Source organism: Cavia porcellus, unplaced genomic scaffold (assembly GCF_034190915.1).
Source record: "Cavia porcellus strain 051 isolate PalLab524CR breed Dunkin Hartley unplaced genomic scaffold, mCavPor4.1 scaffold_11, whole genome shotgun sequence".
Classification (NCBI taxonomy): Eukaryota; Metazoa; Chordata; class Mammalia; order Rodentia; family Caviidae; genus Cavia; species Cavia porcellus.
The window spans coordinates 44,003,406-44,022,926 of NW_026947494.1; the positions used below are offsets into that span (position 1 = coordinate 44,003,406).

At 39.7% G+C, this 19,521-nt stretch overlaps 1 pseudogene; it reads left to right on the forward strand.

Moving 5' to 3' along the window:
- On the forward strand, positions 1–151 carry LOC111756979 (U1 spliceosomal RNA; annotated as a pseudogene).
- Positions 152–19,521: the final 19,370 nt, after the last annotated feature.

Here is a 19,521-nt window from a genome sequence, read left to right on the forward strand (position 1 = left end):
AGACACCTGGCAGGGGAGACACCATGATCCTGAAGGTGGTTTTCCCAGGATGAGGCTTATCCATTACACTGAAGATGTGTTGACCCCTACAATTTCCCTAAATCATGCAGTGATAAACTTAACTGCATAGTTTATGGTAATTGGGTACTGTGGAGGGGAGAAGCACAAGGAGACATGATCAGGGAAGACACCATGTTCCCCGTCTGTGTGGGATCAGAGATCAAAGGGACGTTTTCAAACTCTGCCATTTAGTCATTTTTCTATTACTATAACAAAATATCCAAGGCTGGCTACATTATAAAGTTTAGCTCACAATTCTATTGCCAGCACCCACTCAGCTCAGGGTCTCCTGGTAGTTGGTATCAAAATGACAAGAGTGCATTTAGAACTGAGCAATTGGGCCAGGGATTTAGCTCAGCTTCATAAGCACCTGCCTTGTAAGCACATGTGGTGGTGAGTTCCATCCTGGGTACCAAAAAAAAAAAAAAAAAACCAAACAAACATATAAGCCAATTTATGCTGGAGATTTAGCTCAGTGGTGTAAATGCCTGCCAGGCAAGCGCAAGGCTGTGAGTTCAATCCCTGGTACCTAAATAAATAAATACATAAATAAATATAGAAGTGAGTAATCACATGGCAAGATGTGAAAGAGTATAGAGGGCAGACTCACTCTTCAAAAAACAAATCATGGGGCTGGGGATTGAGCTCAGTGGCATAAGCACCTGCCTTGCAAGTGCACAGTCCTGAGTTTGATTTTTCTTTTTTTTGTACTGAGGATTGAACTCACGATCTGGTGCTTACCAGGTGCCACTAAACAAATCCTGGGCCACAAATCACTTTTTCAGAAATTAATTTGTTCCAGACCTGGCCCTACCCTACTAGATAGCATTAATCCATGCTCAAGGATGGAGATTATCTTTCTTTTTTTTTGTCTTTTTTGTTTTTATTGGTACCAGGGATCGAACTCATGACTGCACACTTGCAAGGCAGGTGCTTATGCCACTGAGCTAAATCCCCAGCCCCGAGATTATCTTTCTTTGGGGCTCATCTCTTAAAGGTGCCATCACCTGCCCACCACTCCACTAGATATCAAGCCTCCTGCCAGCACACAAATGCTTGGGGGCAAACCACATCCACACCTTAGCAGCTGTATTCTGTAAGGGTCCTAACAAACTCTAAATAAAATAAATAAATAAATAAAATAAAAACCCTAATAAATATCCTGGGCTGGTCCTGCTGAGAGAGACTGTATAGGTCCATAGTTCCCACCAAAAATCAGACAAACTGGAATGAATTTTTCTTCTTCTTTCTTTGTCTTTTTTTTTTTTTTTTTTTTGTACTGAGGATCAAACTCAAGACCTTGTGCTTGCCAGGCAAATATTTATGCCACTGAGCTAAATCCTCAGCCCGTGTTTTTATTTCTTTTGTAAATTGGTTTTGCCTAAATCATTTGAACACAGGAATATGCTGCTTTAAAAAAATAGAGGGAAAGAGAGAGGGAGAGAGGGAAAGAGAGACAGAGATAGACTGGAATTAAAAACCCCTGGGGTTTGCCTTGAATCCAGTTCTGCCAAATGTTATGGCTCCTCAGGAGAAGCCATCCCCGGGCTGAATCCTGCACATTAATCTCAGCTGCAGCAAACTCTATTGCTGTTTTCCTTACTCGCACCGGGAATTCATTTACTCCTGGCTTCCAATACATGATCTTGGCAAAACTTGTCACGGCTTTTTTGTTTCTGAGCCGCTGAGAGCTCAGTTTTGCTGGATCTATTGTACTAACCCCTGGCTGACCCTCTATACTGTATGTGTGCATGTATGGAGGACAAAACTCTGGAGACCCAGGGAGGAATAGGCTGTACTGCTGTCCACTCAGAATTGGGGAGGCTTTGCTCAGAATGGCTGAGATGGTTGGAACGGAGAAATTAGCAATTCCTTCAAGGGCAGGACAACTCATAGAAATGCCAGGGGATGATAAAACCAGAATGCTTGGAAGCTTGGTCACATTAGCACTCAGCTCTTTGACCTTTGGAAACTATATATTACACTATTGCATCCAAACTCAGCCTTGTAGATTTTTCTTTTTGCATCATATACTTAAGACACTGTAAAGAGGACTTCTAATATTTTCCACACATCATAATAGAACAAAATCAGGAGAGAAAAAGAGACAGTGACATCTGTGCACTTACTCAGTAATTTAAACTGCAACACAAAACTTGGTAAGTTTTCTCTGTCCAGATGAACTCCTGTCTCTACCTTGGGCTCCAGGAGACATGTCAGCTCCTGCTGGCTCTATTCCTGTCTGGCCTCTTGAACATTCAGTGTTTCCAAAGTCCTGGGCCTCTGAAAGCCACACGTGGCATTACGGCAGTTTTTCGCTTGTTAGTAGGTCTGGAATCTGTCTGTGCCACTGTACCTGGTTCCCAAATGGGGCAGCTGATACAAGGCTTTCAGGTGTCAAAGGAGCCACAGGTTCCTGGCATTTGTAGCTCATTGGCTTGCCTAGTTTTGCCCAGTTCCTGATTTTTGCTTGGTACTAGACCCCAGCTTGGAAGCTGCCTGGAGCTGTCACTCTGTAATATGGCTCCTGCCAGCATGCTCATGCCATTTTCTCATATTGCTATGCGTTGGACTGTTCTAGAGTACTAAACTTGTTATTTGGAAAAAGTTCAAGCCTATACAGTAAAGCTGATAAAACAATACACACTGCATACCTTCCACTTAGATTTATTAAACATTTAAGTATTTACTGTTTTGCCACATTAGATTTTTTTCTTTCTCTTTCTACACACACACAGGGGCAATTGACCTTATATTGTCCTTTACAGTTATGTTTTTTCAACCAGGATCCAATCAAAGATCACTTAATTGTCTTCAATCCAGAACAGCTCTTTTGCTTTGAAAAATAAAAATCCTTTTGGTGTCAACATTTTAGAAGAGTCTCAATCAATTGTAGGATATCCACATGTAGGTGTCTGATTATCTCTCCATCAATAGATTCAGACTAAGACTTTAGGAGAAATGCTCTACAGGTAAGAGAATCTATTAGATGTGGCGCCGCTGGTCATCCCATCACAACACAATAAACATCCCTCTGTCCTCCCACTCTGGAAGATGGCAAAGCACTAATGTGTCTTGCACTGGGTGGACCTGGGCTCCTAGGGCACTTGGCAGGGCTGCTGCTACCAGACACCTATTTGAGAACTCAGTCCAAGACTGGATCATTTACAAAGAGAAACAATTAAACATTCCCCTTAGGTTCCTACATTTTTTCATTTGTTACGGACCAGATCTTGGACATACTAGGCTCTTAGCCCTGTCATAGTCAGGCTGAGGGAGGATCCAGGTAAAACAAACAGGATGGAGATTCCAGAGGCAGGTCAGTGGTGGGGAAGGGATGGCACGCATGCCACAGGGACTGTTTTTTAGTATTGAAAGCTCTAAAAGTTTTTCCACTACTGAGGCTTCTGTAGACCCAAAGGCTTTTGTACCTAACCTTCATTATGTGGCTGGAACTTTCAAGCTCAAGAGGAAACTCAGGCAAAGAGGATGTTGCTGGACTTCAGGCAGAGACAGGAAGGAAAAAGACAACTAGTAGTTTGGTTGAGGACAGGGATTTGGCAGATATTCATGCTCTGTATTATCAGGGAAGTCAAGCTCTTCCTTGAAAGGGAAGCATTGATACTATAAGTTCAAAATGTTAAAGTAAAACGTCAAACCCAGAGACATTCAGGAGACAGTCAACCAGGAGTTCCTTCAAACCAGGAAGGCCTTCCTGTTATCCTGTGCATTCCTATGACGGAGCACAGGGCTGGGAAGATGGGGGACACCCAACTCTTGCTTCACAATAAATGAAGGAATACATAGATGAGTGGATATTATTTTCAAAAGGTCACTTGGGTATCCAAGAGTCGTATTTAATTGACCAGGACAAGAGTCAGTTTCTGAGAAGGAAGACACAGCAGAGCATAGCATTTGAGATACGTAAGTCAAGGATAACCCAAATGAGAAATGGGCTTGAACCGTGGCAAATTGTTGCTTTTATTACAATTTAACCTCAATCCACTGACACTAGACTTTTCTTTCATGGTGACCTTATCAATATCCTGGTTTTCTGCATTCAGAAACCTTTTGTTTAGTAAATGTGTTTCCAGGAATGTGCCTGTCCCATCTGACACGGGGAATGGGGCCACCATGATTTGCCCCTCTCCACTGCACTGCTGAACTTGATTGAAACCGAAGGTAAGGTATGGACCTCCAGGCTCCTCAAATGCCAGAAAGCAGGATCTATGGCTCACTCATTACTATCATAAAAACTGGAAGAAAAGTTCAAAAGTAGGAATCTCTCCACATTTCATAGGATAAAAGCCAAGATCCTCCTAAAAAAAACAGCTTACACATAAAGATTTGGCATATTCTTAAGTCAGGGAGGATAGCTGGGGTCTGGGTGAGCTGTAGACTAATCACATTCAGTGTCTGGAGGGCTGAAAGCTTCCAGCAAGGTCTGTTGAACCGATGAAGTGGTTCTGGAAGATCTCTTACTGGATATAATCACCATGCAGGGGAAAATGAAAAAGACTTGTCAGGTGACTCAGTAGAAAAGTATTTTTAAGTTGAGAAGAGTGCAATTGTATTACCATCTCCACATTTAGAGATGAATAAAAAAAGGCACAAAGAAAGGAAGTGGGCTGTTCCGGGGCCTCCTGTAACTACAGTCCAGCTCTGCTTCCTTATATAGGTTTCTCTTACACACATGCTCTTAGCTTCGGTTTCTAAAACCAATGGTTTTTATTTATAGGTAAGCAAACCCCAATTTTTCTAAATTCTCACTAAAGATGATGCCGGCCAGACCTTAATTTGTGTGATCACCAGGCCTAGAGTACCCTCCTTCGTCTCTTCCTGTCTGAATTTCTTGAAGAAACTAAGTGACCTCTTCAGTTCTATAAACTGTCCCAGCTTTCTTTCTTTTCCTTTCTGCCAACGTGTCAGTACATCTGAGCCCTACTGATCCCTCCAAATCCCTGCTGGCTGCATGGGCCCCATTCCAGTCCTATCCTTCCTAGGGAGCTGCTGTCAGGCTGGCTGGACGATGGCCTGGGAACTGTGCTGCTGCTAATGCATTGGCAGGAACAACAAAACACTGCAGTTCTCCTGGAACTAGTTCGTCATCCATAGTCAGAGCACATAAAATCTTGGCTTTGGAAAATAACAAATGTCCTTGAGTTTAGGATGTCAAGACCCCTATTTCACCACACCCTGAATGTTTGTCCCCTTACAGAACTCACACAAATGACAAAAGGTTAAAGGAAAACCCCACCCTTGTAACATTTCCTCACTCATTTCCGGCTCCAAGACTGGCTGGCTGGGCCAAGGAGGGAAAATTCTTGTATTTATAGCCTTGTGGATAGCAGAGCCAAGCTTGGCAGCTTCAGAACGGCTGAGCAAACCTTGGAACCCTGGGATCTAAAGGGCCCTCAGGAGCAGTCGGGCCAACGTTCTCTTCTAGACATCAGGAAACCAAAGCCACAGCGGTTATCTGGCATTAGAGGTTAAATGTATCTCCCCGAAGTTCATTTACTGAAGCTCTACTATTGAGTATTTCAGGGTGTGACCTTATTAGAGATAAGGACTTTATGATGATAATTAAGTTAAAATGAGCTCATTGGGCTGGGCACTCATCCATTACTGCTCAAGTCCTTATAAGACAATTGGACAGAAGGACAGCACCATATGAAAAAGACAGGTATCTACAAGCCAGAGAGGGAACAGATCCTTCCCTCGCAGTCCTCAGAAGGAACCACCCTACCAAATTCTAGTTGTCAGAACTATGACACAGTGTATTTCTGTTGTTTAAGCCACTGAAGTCATAGTACTTGGAGACAACAGCCCGGGCAAATCAACATTGAAAGAGTTTTGGCCCAGACAGGACACTGTAGCCGGTAAAGCCTCAGGCAGAACCAAGGAGCTCCTATCTCCCCCACCCCTAGGAATTTACCTATGGCCAAAATACCACCAGTGGGCTACCTGTGCATCACTAATGCCCCTCAGGCTCTACCCCAAACCTGAGCTACACGTATGCCTCTACTCCACGTGTTCCACGGAGAGATCGCTGAGGGGGGGGGGGATGATGCCGCACCCCAGGGAGTTGGGGGGTCTCTCCCCACATTCTCAAAATAAAGGTCATTTATATTTCATACTTCTTATCTTTTCATCCACCCCCCCACAGTTCTATCAAACATATGTCCAAAGTTCTATTCGTCATTTATTATTATTAGCAGTGTTTTTGATTTTATCAACTTACAATTCTGAAGGGACTTGAATTTCATCTTGATGCATTTTAAGCAATAGTTTTTTTGTTTTTTTTTTTTTTTTTGGTGGTACCAGGGATTGAACTCATGATCTCACGCTTGCTAGGTTGGCACTTATGCCGCTGAGCTAAATTCCTGGCCCAGCAATAGTAGTTTTTAATTGAAGGAATATATTTGAGGAATGATGTGAAATCTTTGCAATTACCCTTCACAACTAAGTGAAATTATGACCTCAAAGGAGTTAAAACAACATCACCTAGAGCAACCTGTCCTAATGAGGGGGACACTCTTTTGACTCCTTTAGAGGGGACATGAAGAGGTCAAGAGACTTAGTTGAGAACTCCTGTAAGACTCTGTTCTCCCTCAAGGAGGAGTAGGCATAATAAAGCATTCTAACTGCCTGGCACAAGTTCAGAAATTTCTAGAGAAATCGTGATAGAGAACAGACACTACACCAGGGGACAGGGTTTAGCTGCTTTGCCCCAGGAGAATGCTCCATGAGAAACCAGTGCTTCAGCTATTGCCTCAAAGCTTGGTGGACTGGTCAGTGCTGCCAGGGGCAGCCACACCGTGGCTTCATAATGTGCCACTTGTAGAAGTCCCAGTGTCACAGAAAAGCCATTTCCACATGGGCTTATGATCACAGTCTTCCAGAGTTCAGGACTTCAGGACTCCTCTCACAGAAAGAAGACTCTGAGAAGTAGTTGGTAGCTCTTAATTCTCCTAAGAATATTATTGGTATCTTCCATTAATGTTTCATAAAAACATTGACTTTTTTTGGTTTTCAAAACTTTATTTGAATTATTTAAAAAGTGAGTTACCAAATTTGATTTACTTTCTAGTACTGAGTCCTACATTAATTATCCAATTTTCTTTTTTGTGATTTTTATATAAATATGGACATTTTAATAGAGTTTTGAATTTAAAAAGAAAAAACACAAAAGCCATGAGAGATTATCCATCAAATGACATTTGGAAATCCTAATGTAACTTTTTGCCAAAAAAGGAGACAATGGAAAAAGTCACGGAAAAATCATTTCTTCATCATTGCGGCCTTTGGTGCAGTTCCTGGTGCTTGAACTGGATTCTCTCCTTGAATCCCAAGCTCTTGAAGGACCTGGGAATCCTCTCCACAATCCCAGCGTGCTTTTTGTCTCAGCTAGGGGGCAGGTAGGACAGGAATTCCTGCCTGAGTTCTAGCCTCTCTCCCTCTCTCTCCTCAGTATGGGAAATTCAACTCAGTGCCCTTTCCCTAAGCTACACTGCCAGCTCTTTTCTCATTTTTCATTTAGAGACAGGCTCTTGTTAAATTGCTAAATTGCCCAGGCTGGGTTTGAACTTGCAATTTTTCTGCCTCAGCCTTCCAGACTGCTGGAATTATAGGTATGCATGCTGGAATTACTAGTCAAGCAACCCTTTCCTTCTGTAATTCCCTTTGACAGAAACAGATTCTTTCTTTCCCCATTCTTTCCATAAGAAAAGCCTGATATTTCTTTACAGTGTGAAAAACCAAAATTCTTCATTAACTATAGACAGGGTCTTAAAGTGTTTGTTAGATAGTATTTGTTTTCAAAAAGATACTTTAACCCCACACAAAGGTCATGTTCCTCTTTGTCTTTGGTTGGGTTCTTCCAGAAATAGATCCTGAGAAAAGGAACAGAGTGCAAGTAGGTTATAAGGAAGGGATTCCAGGAGAGGAATAGGGGCCCAAAGTCAGGAAAGGCAGCCAACAGACAAGATGCATTCATGAGCCAGTTATCACTGGGGCATAGGGAGACCACTGGGAAACGGCATAGAATATTCCTTGGAGTTACACTCATGGAAAGTTTCTCTGTAATTGTCATCTGCTATCAGTCGATCTCTGCTCTGGAGGACACAGATTACATAGCTTTCCACCTGTCATATGTGCAAGCCCAGTCAGAGCAAGACTTTTGGGCGGAATGGCAGAAGCCACCACCTTTAAGACAACAGTGAGTAGGGGGCTGGGGATTTAGCTCAGCGGCATAAGCACCTTGCCTTGCAAGCAGGCGGTTGTGAGTTTGATCCCCGGTGCCGATAAAAAAAAACATGAAAAAATGAAAAAGACAAAAAAAAAAAAAAAAAAAAAAAAGACCAACAGTGAGTAGACCTACAGGACATGGGTGGGGCACCAGAGACATTTGCTCTACCTTCCTTCTGTGACTTCTTATCTCTTGATTTAAAATTATATCACTGACTCTGCCCTTCTAAAGAAGGTAGGGAGACATATGACTCACCTCTGACCTTCAATGGAAAAAGGAACAGCTTTCTTCCCCAAAGAGCTAAATTTTCTGCTTTTCCAAGGGTGGCTAGACCACTTCCAACAAACCCATAGGAGAGATCTCTATGGCACATCATGATGACAAAATGCTACCATGAAACATTTAGTAAGCCTAGAGAGAGACTATTCTCTGACCAGTTGACAGTGACTGCCCAGAGCACTGTGTTAGGAATTCTGAGGTTCAAGGAATAAGAGTATGTTCGTTACAGATCACATCCACTAAGTAATGATCTATTAGAAGTATGTCTTAGTCTGTTTCTTGGTATTGTGTTTATTTGGGTCACACATCCAAGACTAAAAGTTCCAAGCTCAGTCTAGTGAGGACCATGTGCTGCTTCAATTATTGGCAGAGAAACAGAAGTGGTAGATGGGTGCATATAAAAGGGACAAGACACACAGGTTGACCTCACTTTATAATAAACAAGCTTCTCTCAAGTTAATTAGCCCAGTCCCAGATAGAGAATTTGTCCCAGTGAAAAAGGCATTAATCCCTTTTAACAACTTAGTCCCTTTTGGGGTAGGGGTGGGGCTGAAAGTTAGGGGCTCCTGCGCTTACTCAAATGCTTTATGACTGAATTCCTCCTATAGCTACCTAATTTACCTCTTAAAGATCCCATCTTTCTCAACTACCACTGTGGCAATTAAATTTCAACATTAGTTTTAGTGCAGGCAAACCACATCTGAAACATAGCAGGCTGAAAAACATCCACTAGAAAATTCTAAAACTCTAAACTCCAGGTCTGGTGCAATGGTGCATGCCTATAATCCCAGCACTCTGGGAGGCTGAGGCATGAGGACCACAAGTTCAAGCTCAGCTGGGGCAACTTAGTAGCTTGGTGAGACCCTGTTTCAAAAAGTTGGAAAAAGATTAGAGATGTAGCTCAGTATGAAGGCCCTGAGTTCAATCCCTGATACTACAAAACAAACAAAAGTAAAACACAAAACTACTAAACTCCAAACATCTGAAATGAGAAGACTGTCTCAAGTTCTTTTGGGAACATGCTATATATATATATATATATATATATATATATATATATATATATGTATCCATGATTGGAAGCCATATATTGATTAGCTCCTAGCAGGTTATGGGTGAGAAATGCAAAGAAATCCTCAGTGTACTGGAGTCACAGTTTGGGTATATCTGTTGTTGGGGTGGGGACTCCAGGCTCTGTTGTTGAAACACAAGGTAAAAAATCACTAGATACAAATTTACATTTATTTTATTTTAAAGAGGATAAAACCAAGGATATTAAAATAGAATAAAACCAATCAAAACAAACCAGCATGACACAGGACTTCAAAACATTATAAAATGAACAATAGTTACCATAATATCTTTTGTTATCTTCAAGATACTTTCAGACATAGTAAAAATCAAACAGAATAGAAACAATAAAAACAAAACAATGAATACTCTAAAAATGCTACCATAATATATCTTGCCATCTTTGAAATAGCTGCCATTGGATTTAACATAATGAAACAAAAAGAGAATAAAATACAACCCAACAAAACAATAAAAACTATATAAACTTTAAAACGAGACCATAAGGAATCAACAATGGCTACAACCCTCAGAAGGAGATTCCCCCCCTAGATGTCACACTGTGTACTGCTATCCTCTGAACCTATGATCAGACCACTGGCCCTAGACCTGCAATGTTAGTGAAACACCAAAGCACCACAGGCATCCAATTGCATTTCACCTCCATAGCTATCATCACAGTCTGTGTTTCTCTGTATCAGCCGTTCGTTTGGGAATGGGGGATGGACATACTTTTTATTTGTAGGATAATAAGACCTCAATTTTCCCCCCTGGTACTGGGATCAAGCCAAGGGCCTTGTACATGCTAAGTACACACCCTGTCGTAGAGCTACACCCCCTAGTTCTTGACCTCAATTACTAAATTAACTATATAGGTGTAGGGGCACATGCCTATAATCCCAGCACTCTGGGAGGTTGAGCAGGAGAACTGCAAGTTTTAGCCCAGCCTGGGCAACTTTGGGAGACCCTGTTTTAAAATTAAATAAAAAGGGTAGGAATGTAGCTCAATAGTAGAGAGTACCTGGGTTCAATCTCCAGTACCCATTCCTACTCCTCAATTTTTAAAAACAATTTACCAAGAAAAACATAGTGAATGTATGGGTCTTAAATGATCAGTTGCTAAACGCTCTCCCTAAGACTGCTTTGGTGAAATCTACCATCATCTGCTTAGTCAGTCAAGAGGGTTATGCTTGCAGGGGCAGAAGGGGCCTAAGGAGAGACTGTTCATAACTGAGTGGCAGGTTATCTGGACAAACTGGTTCTAATTATAGAGGACTCTAAATTTACAGGTGTCAAACAAATCAGTCTCTCAGGAACTGATACAATAGAAAGGGTTTCATTTTTAACCAAATAGAAAAGACAACCTAAGGAAGAGGAAGTTTCATTTCCATTTTGACCAAATTTCCATAACCGCTCAAGAACCCAGAGTTTCATGTTGTGAGAGTAGGAAATTTGATCACTTTCTGGGTCCCTAGCTTCCTCATGTGGAACGCAGGTATGGACTTTTGATTCATTTTTTCAGGGGCACTCTGGTGGGGGAGGAAAAAGCAAGTATCCGAAAAGCCTTCTGAAAAATGGGAGAACCTCTCAGAAGAACTAGGACATTGAAGATAATAAATTACTCATTGGCACACAAAATCCTGGATCCAACTCATAATCATATTGCCTCTTATTTTTAGTCAGAGAGGCCTCTGGGGCTGATGAGAGCCTGGAATTACTTCATACACTGAGTTGGAAATTTCAAAAGAAAATTTCAAAGGAAACTTCCAAGTCCGCCAGCTGGTTTGTTCTTCATTAAATGTTCACTGGTCCATTTTACTTCTTAAAATCAGGCTGAGTTCAACACTGGCTGAGCCAAATTCTGACTCTATCTTGGTGTTGTTAGTGTATCTCTGTGTGTGGACAAGAGAATAATACAGCCCATTGTCCTGTCAAATGCAAATTATGTTCCTGATTCAACAACAACAACAACAAAAACCTGTCCTCCATGCAGAGAAAATAGTAAGAGACTCTGAAGCTAGACTAAGCATTTATGATATAGTACCCTGTGGGGGATGAGGTGTCACTTTGTAGGCCCAACCCCCTCTAACCTGCAATTTACAATAGCCGCCCTGGTATGCGAGAAGGAGGTAGAATAGGAATGCCTGTTCTCAGTGAGCCCTCACCCTCTGGAATCCATACTGTGAGCTGGCTTTGTTTTGCAGAAGTCTTGAGGAAGTGGCTGGCCACCCTTTGTGACACTAACAGCAGACAAATTAACAACATTCTTGAGCTAATGAATTTCTTCCTGGGCTAGAGAGGTTATGAGAACTGGTTGTGATTATTTACCTCACTTAGATAGCTTTAGAATAAACATTGTAGTCTGTCACGTTGTAGCTTGCCACAAAGAATGCCTTTTCACTACTTAATTATCTGGGCTCTGTGAATTGATCGGGTTTACTATATATGAATCCTAAAATAAAGATTGTGCGTGCAGTGCAGTGCAGTGCAGTGTAACGCGGTGCAGACAGCAAAGGTGTCTCTCCTGTCTTTCTTTTCCAAGCGCTGTACCCCCCGTGTCCCGACAAGGCGTGCGTGTGTGTTTACCTTGCCCGGAGTTCAGAGTGCCCTAGACACTCACGACAGTACCCTGCTCTTGTGGAATTTTGCATCAGTGGTTTGTGATTAGCAAGGAGGGAAAAGAAAAAGAAAAAAGAGTAAGTAAAGCAAAGAGAACTCTAAGCTGATAGTGATGTAATTTGTTTTGAGGACTGTGTTAATGCTAAAATCTCTCTGCTCAGAGCAGGGCATGGTATCGTACTCCTATAGTCCCAGCAATTTAGAAGGCTGTGGCAGAGGATTGATTAAGCTCAAAGGTTCAAGGCCAGCCTGGGGAACAAACAAAACCCTGTATCAAGGGGACAAAAAAGTCTATTCAGAATGAATTGATAGTCTTTTGAAAAAGGAAAGGGAGTTTGAAATAGTAAATTTTTATTTCTGTTATGTGGCCACACATGACAAAGTTGATTATTCATCCTATCATTCTGTACCTCTGGGAAACAAATACCCAGTAAAAAACATTCTCAGTAACACAAGTAATTTCTGTAATTGAAGGGAGATGGAGATAAAGTGCTGATGAACTATAAGTAGAAAATACTCTCCACTGAGCATAGTGCATGCCTGTAATCCCAACACTCTGAGAGGATGAGGCAGGAGAATTGAGAAATTCCAGCCCTGCCTAAGGAACTAAGACCCTGTCTCAAAATAAACACAATTTTTAAAAGGTTGGGTAGGGAATGTAGCTCAATGTGAAGGCCCTAAATTCAATCCTCATTACTGCAAAAATAAAAACAAAACTCCACTACTAAGTTTTCTTTGATCTCTATCTACTCATAATCAAATACTTTAACACGAACCTATTAGCGTTTTCAATTCTTAGTGGCACTGAGGGGTTTTGTGGTGCACTGTTCCTAATGTATGGTCTAAACACCTAAAATGCAGAGAAAACTGAGTCTTTACCTAGTTTTGACTCTTTAGTTTTGGAGATCTAAAGCTAAGCAAGAATATGAGCCCAGCTGCCTGTGCCCTCATAAGCAGTAAGTGCTATAGTTTTTTCTTTTTGATAATAACAGTTGTTAGAAAATAGTTTCTCTGTTACTGTGTAGCTGTTAGTCATTTATAGTTTGCATTTGTGAACTGCCTGTTTTATGTTCTTTGGCATTTTTGTTTGGAATATCTCAGACTTCAGCTTATTTATTTCCATATTAATATATACTATGCATATAGTGAATATTTTTCCAGTTCAATACTTCCCTTTTAATGGAGTTTGTGATTTTTGGATCTATAGAGTTTAATATTTTTATAGAATCAAATCTGTTTTTTCCATGTGGCTTCAAAAAGGGCTCTGAAATTTAAAACAGCTGTTACTCCTAGAGTTGAGAAAAACATCTATCCATTTCTTCTATTTTTGCAGTTTTTTAAAACATATTCTTCTATGTTTGCAGTTTTTTAAAACAAACTTTTCTTATCAGAAGCTTTTTGCATTCCATCAATAAGCGTTTCCTGAGTGTTCATCTGTGTCTGACACAACATAAGTGCTGATGATAAAATAATAACCACAATATTTAGAGTGCTGAAAAACAGCAGGTAATTTCCATACCACCAAGGACTATGGTAAAGGTGGTGTAACTGCTCTCAATGCAAGACTGGGCTTGAGGGAAGTAAGTCAGGGTTGAGAGCCACTGGAATTTCTCCAACGCTTTGTTCTCACAGAATTCCTTTGAGTTAACTTGATAAACTAAACCAATTCCTGCAACAGGCTAAATCTGATTAACCATCAGGCATTATTCATGCTACAGCTATTAGGCAAAAAGTCACCAGAAACAAATGACCCAAGACAACTATCTTAAAACCACTTAAAAAAACAATAAAATATAGCTTCACCAAGACTTCAAATCAGGATGTAGAGCTATCTGACATGTTTTAGACTTGGCTTTTGTACAATAATTGAAGGATATCTTAAAATGACTAGTTTTATAGTCAAAGAAATGGAAACTGAACCATAAAGATACCATTTTAAGCCTACCAATAAGTGAATGTTTTAAAATACAGGACTCATGGACATAGGCATTCCTGCACCAATGATGACAGTACAAATTAGTATAATTTCCAAGAAGATATTTAACCACATTTATCAAAAGCTTTAGCAACACTGATAACCTCTAACCCACCAATTCTACTTCTTAGAATGTTTCATGTGAATGAATATAGTAAAAAATGCATGACATTTTATAATAACAAAAATCATAACATAGCAAAGCTGGAAAAAATATCCAGAAGACTCATTAAATAAATTATAAAGTAGCATAGTTATCTAATCATTCAAAAAGTGAAACATTTGGGAAGTAACTTATGTTAAAGGAATTGTGTATTTTTGTATTCAATGTATTTTTTCTTCTGAATACTAGTGTATTATTGTAATACAGTTATGGGGTTTTTTCCTCTTAATGTCTTTCTGAATTTTCTAATTTTTCTTCTACTTTTTCTTTTTTACCATAAAGTGGGTACCATCTACTCCACTGTTTAGGAAAATCTAAAAGAGGGAAGGAGTTGGCTCCTGTAGAAGAGGGAAAGAGAGGTTCAGTGGTCTCCAGGGACTTGTCTGCTGAATCTGATCTGCCTTTCACGTCAGTCAAAGGTCCAGGAGGTACTGGACCCAACGGCACAAAAACTGCTGTGTGAATGCATGGTTTTCTTTTTTTTTCTTTTCTTTCTTTTTTTATTTAAAGAAAAGGAAACAAAAGAATACATGGAGATAAAAAAAAAAGGGTAGAAATAATACAAACTTACAGAAAAACAAACGGTAAGAAATTGCTGGTTGATAAGTTACACATTGTCATCTTAGAAATAGCTGTTCATGCTATAGAATTAAAGTATTTAGAATGACATTCATAGTGACACTACAAACCGTTCTGCTCTATGACCGAACAAAAGCTCAGTAATATGGTTATCAGTCCTACACATTTGTTTTACATCTCAAAGAGGGTAAGATTAAACATATCAAAACAGAACAAAGCAGTTAAAAAAACAATTTAAAGAAATACAGATTTCGCAGCAAGCCCACTGGAGATCTTCATTGTCTATCTAACTGTCTCTAGTTTCTTACAAATAGTTGTCCCCATCTTCACCCACTTTATATACTTATTGCATGTTATAGAACTAATCAAATCATTGGAGGCTTTTTAGATCCTCAAGTTCCAAATTAGGGAAGACAACAGTAACTACCATCGCATCTCTCATTCTCTTTGTGATAGCTGTCCCCATCTCTACATACGCTGAAATTGAATTCAAGAAACCAGTCCAATGTCATTCTAATCAGCGAACAATAGTATTGCTAGAATTTCTATCATAATGTTACAAAATTAGCCTCGGGTTTCTTAGCGTCTCTTCCTCAGAGTATCTGTTCATTATATCTTGCATTATATAATCTGTTCCTGTAAATAATTAAAAAGAACAAAAAACCCATGTGTGAATTTCTACATATATATCTATCCTCTCTGTATTATAGGGAATATCAAGTCATAGTAAGACAGCAAAACAATTTCCTAGAAAAACATGCAATGGATAAGACATATAAGACCACAATATAGATGATCTTCTGTAGTTACTATGTTTTCTCTTGTTATTTTCAATAGATTTGACCACAACACTGGCTTATTATAGTTAAATATAGTATCACCTATTTTTATAAAAACTTAACTTTGACAGCATTGTAGGATTTGAGAGCTGTTACTAATTAATACCAGTATGGATATCCTTTACATCTTGTCATCCTCAGAGTAGTTGCCTCTACTTTTAGGGTTGATACTAATAAGCATACCAATTTCAAATAAAATCAGCCAAGGCCAACCCATAGTCTTATGATTCAGATTCAATTAAGATCAGTCATAGTAAGACAATGTAAGTATTGTAGGATTTCAGTTTAAGTTAATAGGAAAGTAAGGATAGTTAGCATGGTATAACCTGCTATTTTTGGGTCAAGATGTCTGTGCCCTCAAATCTGACATGAGTGGATAGACCAGTATAAATTAAATTCGAACTAAATATGTCAATAAGACTACTATGTCTTTTAAATCCTTATACACCATTAACAATGACCTCTGCCTTTTTCTTTTTTTTATAGAGTTTCAGCGCTGTCTATACTAAAGACTATAGCTTACCGTCTCTGCCTCATATCTGCTACTCCACTTTTCTGCTATAATTTGTCCACCTTATTCCCTCATTCCACTGTCTGCCCCGTTCACTGAGGCCTCTCTGCCATTGTTGCTGGAATCTTGGTATCTCTTCCTCTCTTTCTCTGTAATGTCCTTCAACACTCTCCGTAGGGTTGGATTGGTGGCCATGAACTCCCACAGTTCCTCCTTGTCTTGAAAGTATCTTATTTCTCCATTAATTTTGAGAGAGAGTTTTGACGGGTATATGAGCTTCGGTTGCATATTATTTTCTTTCAGGACTTGGAATATTTCTCCCCACTCCCTTCTTGACTTAAGAGTTTGTGTTGATAAGTCTGCTGTTATTTTGATAGTTTTGCCGTTGTAGGTAATCTGCATCTTTTCTCTGGCTGCTTTTAATATTCTGTTCTTTTGGTGGATTTCTGGAATCTTGATTATTATATGTCTAGGCGTAGATCTGTTTTGGTTGTAGGTAGCTGGTGGTCTGTATGCCTCTTTTATCTGGTATTTCTTTTTGCTAAATATGGGAAATTTTGCTTTAATATATCTGTGAATATTCCTTGTATTTCATTTTTGGTTGCTCTTGCTTCCTCACTCACATTCTTTATTCTTAAGTTATGTATCTTTTTGTCATCTTCTAGTTTTTGAATTGCTTCTTTCTGGTTCCTTGTTATTTTTAAGAGGCTTTTTCTTTCACGATCATATGCCATAAATCTCTCTTCAAGTTTCAGATGTTCTCTGGCCAATCCCAGCAGCTGCGGGGTCCCCAGTACTCACCAGGGTCCACGCCGCCCACCTTTCCCGCGCTCCCGGCACAACGTGGAACAGTCAGAAATCTGGTCAGAAATCTGCTCTGCGTTCGGCTTTGGAGCTCCAGAGCCTTTCATGATCTCCTCTGGTGCAACGGGGCAGTCCTGGCTGCTTCTCGGGATCTCAGGTCTCAGTTTCCAGCAGTCACCAAAAGCCAACACAGCTTTTCCTGTTGGGTCCACGGGTCAGTTTGTTGATTTAAAGGCGTGGGATTTGCAGCCTCCCGTTATCAGCCTTCACAGTCTCAGCACGTCTTTAAATCCTCCAGCTGCACTGTCTTGGTTAATAAGAATCGTTATCCATTTGTCTGGCCCTCTCCATATTGTCATATTCTAGCTTCTAATATTATTTCTCCAGAGAGACTATCTGCCTGATCCCCTAGCAAGCCGCCATTTTCTCCTTCTCCGAATGCATGGTTTTCTGCTGTGCTTGAGCAATGGTCTGACAATGGGTCCAATCAAGCACAGTGTTCTGGGCCCTAGGGCTGGTTGGCCCATGCAAACTACCCATTAGTGATTCTGAGATGCTGCCATTACCTGATACGCTGTCAGTTCAGAAACACATGCCTGGCATTGTGCTTGAATATTTGCATGTCTTGACAGGAGGGGAAATCATTTCTAACTACTGCTATGTTCTGTGACGGAGAGTGTGATGGTTAATTCCATGTCAACCTGGAAGGCCTTTGTACCTAGATATTTGACTAAACACACCTTGCTATTGTTGTGAATGTTTTTTGATGAGATTCTGAATAAAGCACATTATTCTCCCCAAGTGGGCAGACCTCACCAAATCAGTTTAAGCCCTTAAGAAAAAAATTGAGGTCCTTCACAGAAGAGAGACTCCTGCCTGCAGACTACTTTTATAGTTGAGTGCAATGTCTGCTCTACCCTTGGTCTGCACAATTTGGACTTGCCAGATACTATAATCATGAGTTAAAAACTGTAATATGCTCAAGAGCAGTAAGTTATAGTTTTTTTGGTTATTTTTATCAATCAATAAACACCAAAAGTACAATTATTGTATGACTACAAAAAATTTTATTACTAATGCCAAATGGATCCATATAATTAAAGTGAAGTCAATGAAAGATAGTGTTTTTTTTTTTTTTTGTCTTTTTTGTTTTTTGTCGGTACCAGGGATTGAACTCACGACTGCCTGCTTGGAAGGCAGGCGCTTATGCCACTGAGCTAAATCCCCAGCCCCAAAAGATAGTTTTTAAGAAAAACTTTTATTAATCCCCCATAAAACATGAAAGATTTTACTTTAAAACTTTATATATAAACAAAAGAATAAAAAAGATATGCCCAGAGATAACTGATCATCATATCTATTAAATTTCTAGACCTTGGGCTGGGGATTTAGCTCAGCGGCATAAGCGCCTGCCTTGCAAGCAGGCAGTCGTGAGTTCGATCCCCGGTACCGATAAAAAGCAAAAAGACACACACACACACACACAAAAATTTCTAGCCCTTCTCCATGCATAAGTGTAAACAATTGTTTTGAATTCTATACATATTTAAGTATAATTTCACTTATAAACATCTTACTGACATTACATATATACATCAACATCATTTTAAAAAACTATACAGCATTCTCTGAGATGGATATCTGATAGTTTACTTTCTATTACTAAACATATAGGTTGTTTCTAACTCTACCATTACAAACAAAAAAGAGATGAACAAATTACCTTCAGAAAGTCTGTACCTACTATTTGGGTCTGACCATTTTCCACACTTTTGCTAGGATACTAGTAATAGTAGTAGTAGTAGTAGCAGCAGTAGTAATAGTAGTAAAAATATTTACCAAGTAGAAAGAAAGTGATATTACTTTGCTTTTTCCACTAGCGAGATTGAATTAAAAAAATAGCTTTGAGAGATAATTTACACACCATATAATTCAAACAATGTTAAGTGTACAACTAATAGTATAATGCACTTTTAGAATATTTCCTTACCCAAGAAACTTTCCCCATGTCCATTTACAGGTAATCTATGTTCTCACTCTTGGTCCTAGAAAACCAGTTATATTTTTTGTTTCCATGAAGTTTGCCCTTTCTAGTTACTTCATATAAACCGAGATATAGAATACACAGTCTTTTGCTTGTGGTTTCTAAGGTTTTTCCGAGTTGTAGTGTGTTATCAGTTGTTTTTTTCTAAACTTCTTTTTCCTTCAAGTTTATTTGCAGTTTTCTCTCTGTTACCAAGCCCTTGCATTTATTAGTTAGGGCACTAAAGGATTTTACAGAGGAGGGACACAGTCAGTTTCATATTAAATAAAGAGAATTCTGGCAGCACTGGGAAAGATAAACTCTATCTTTGCCTTTCCAACTCTAGGACA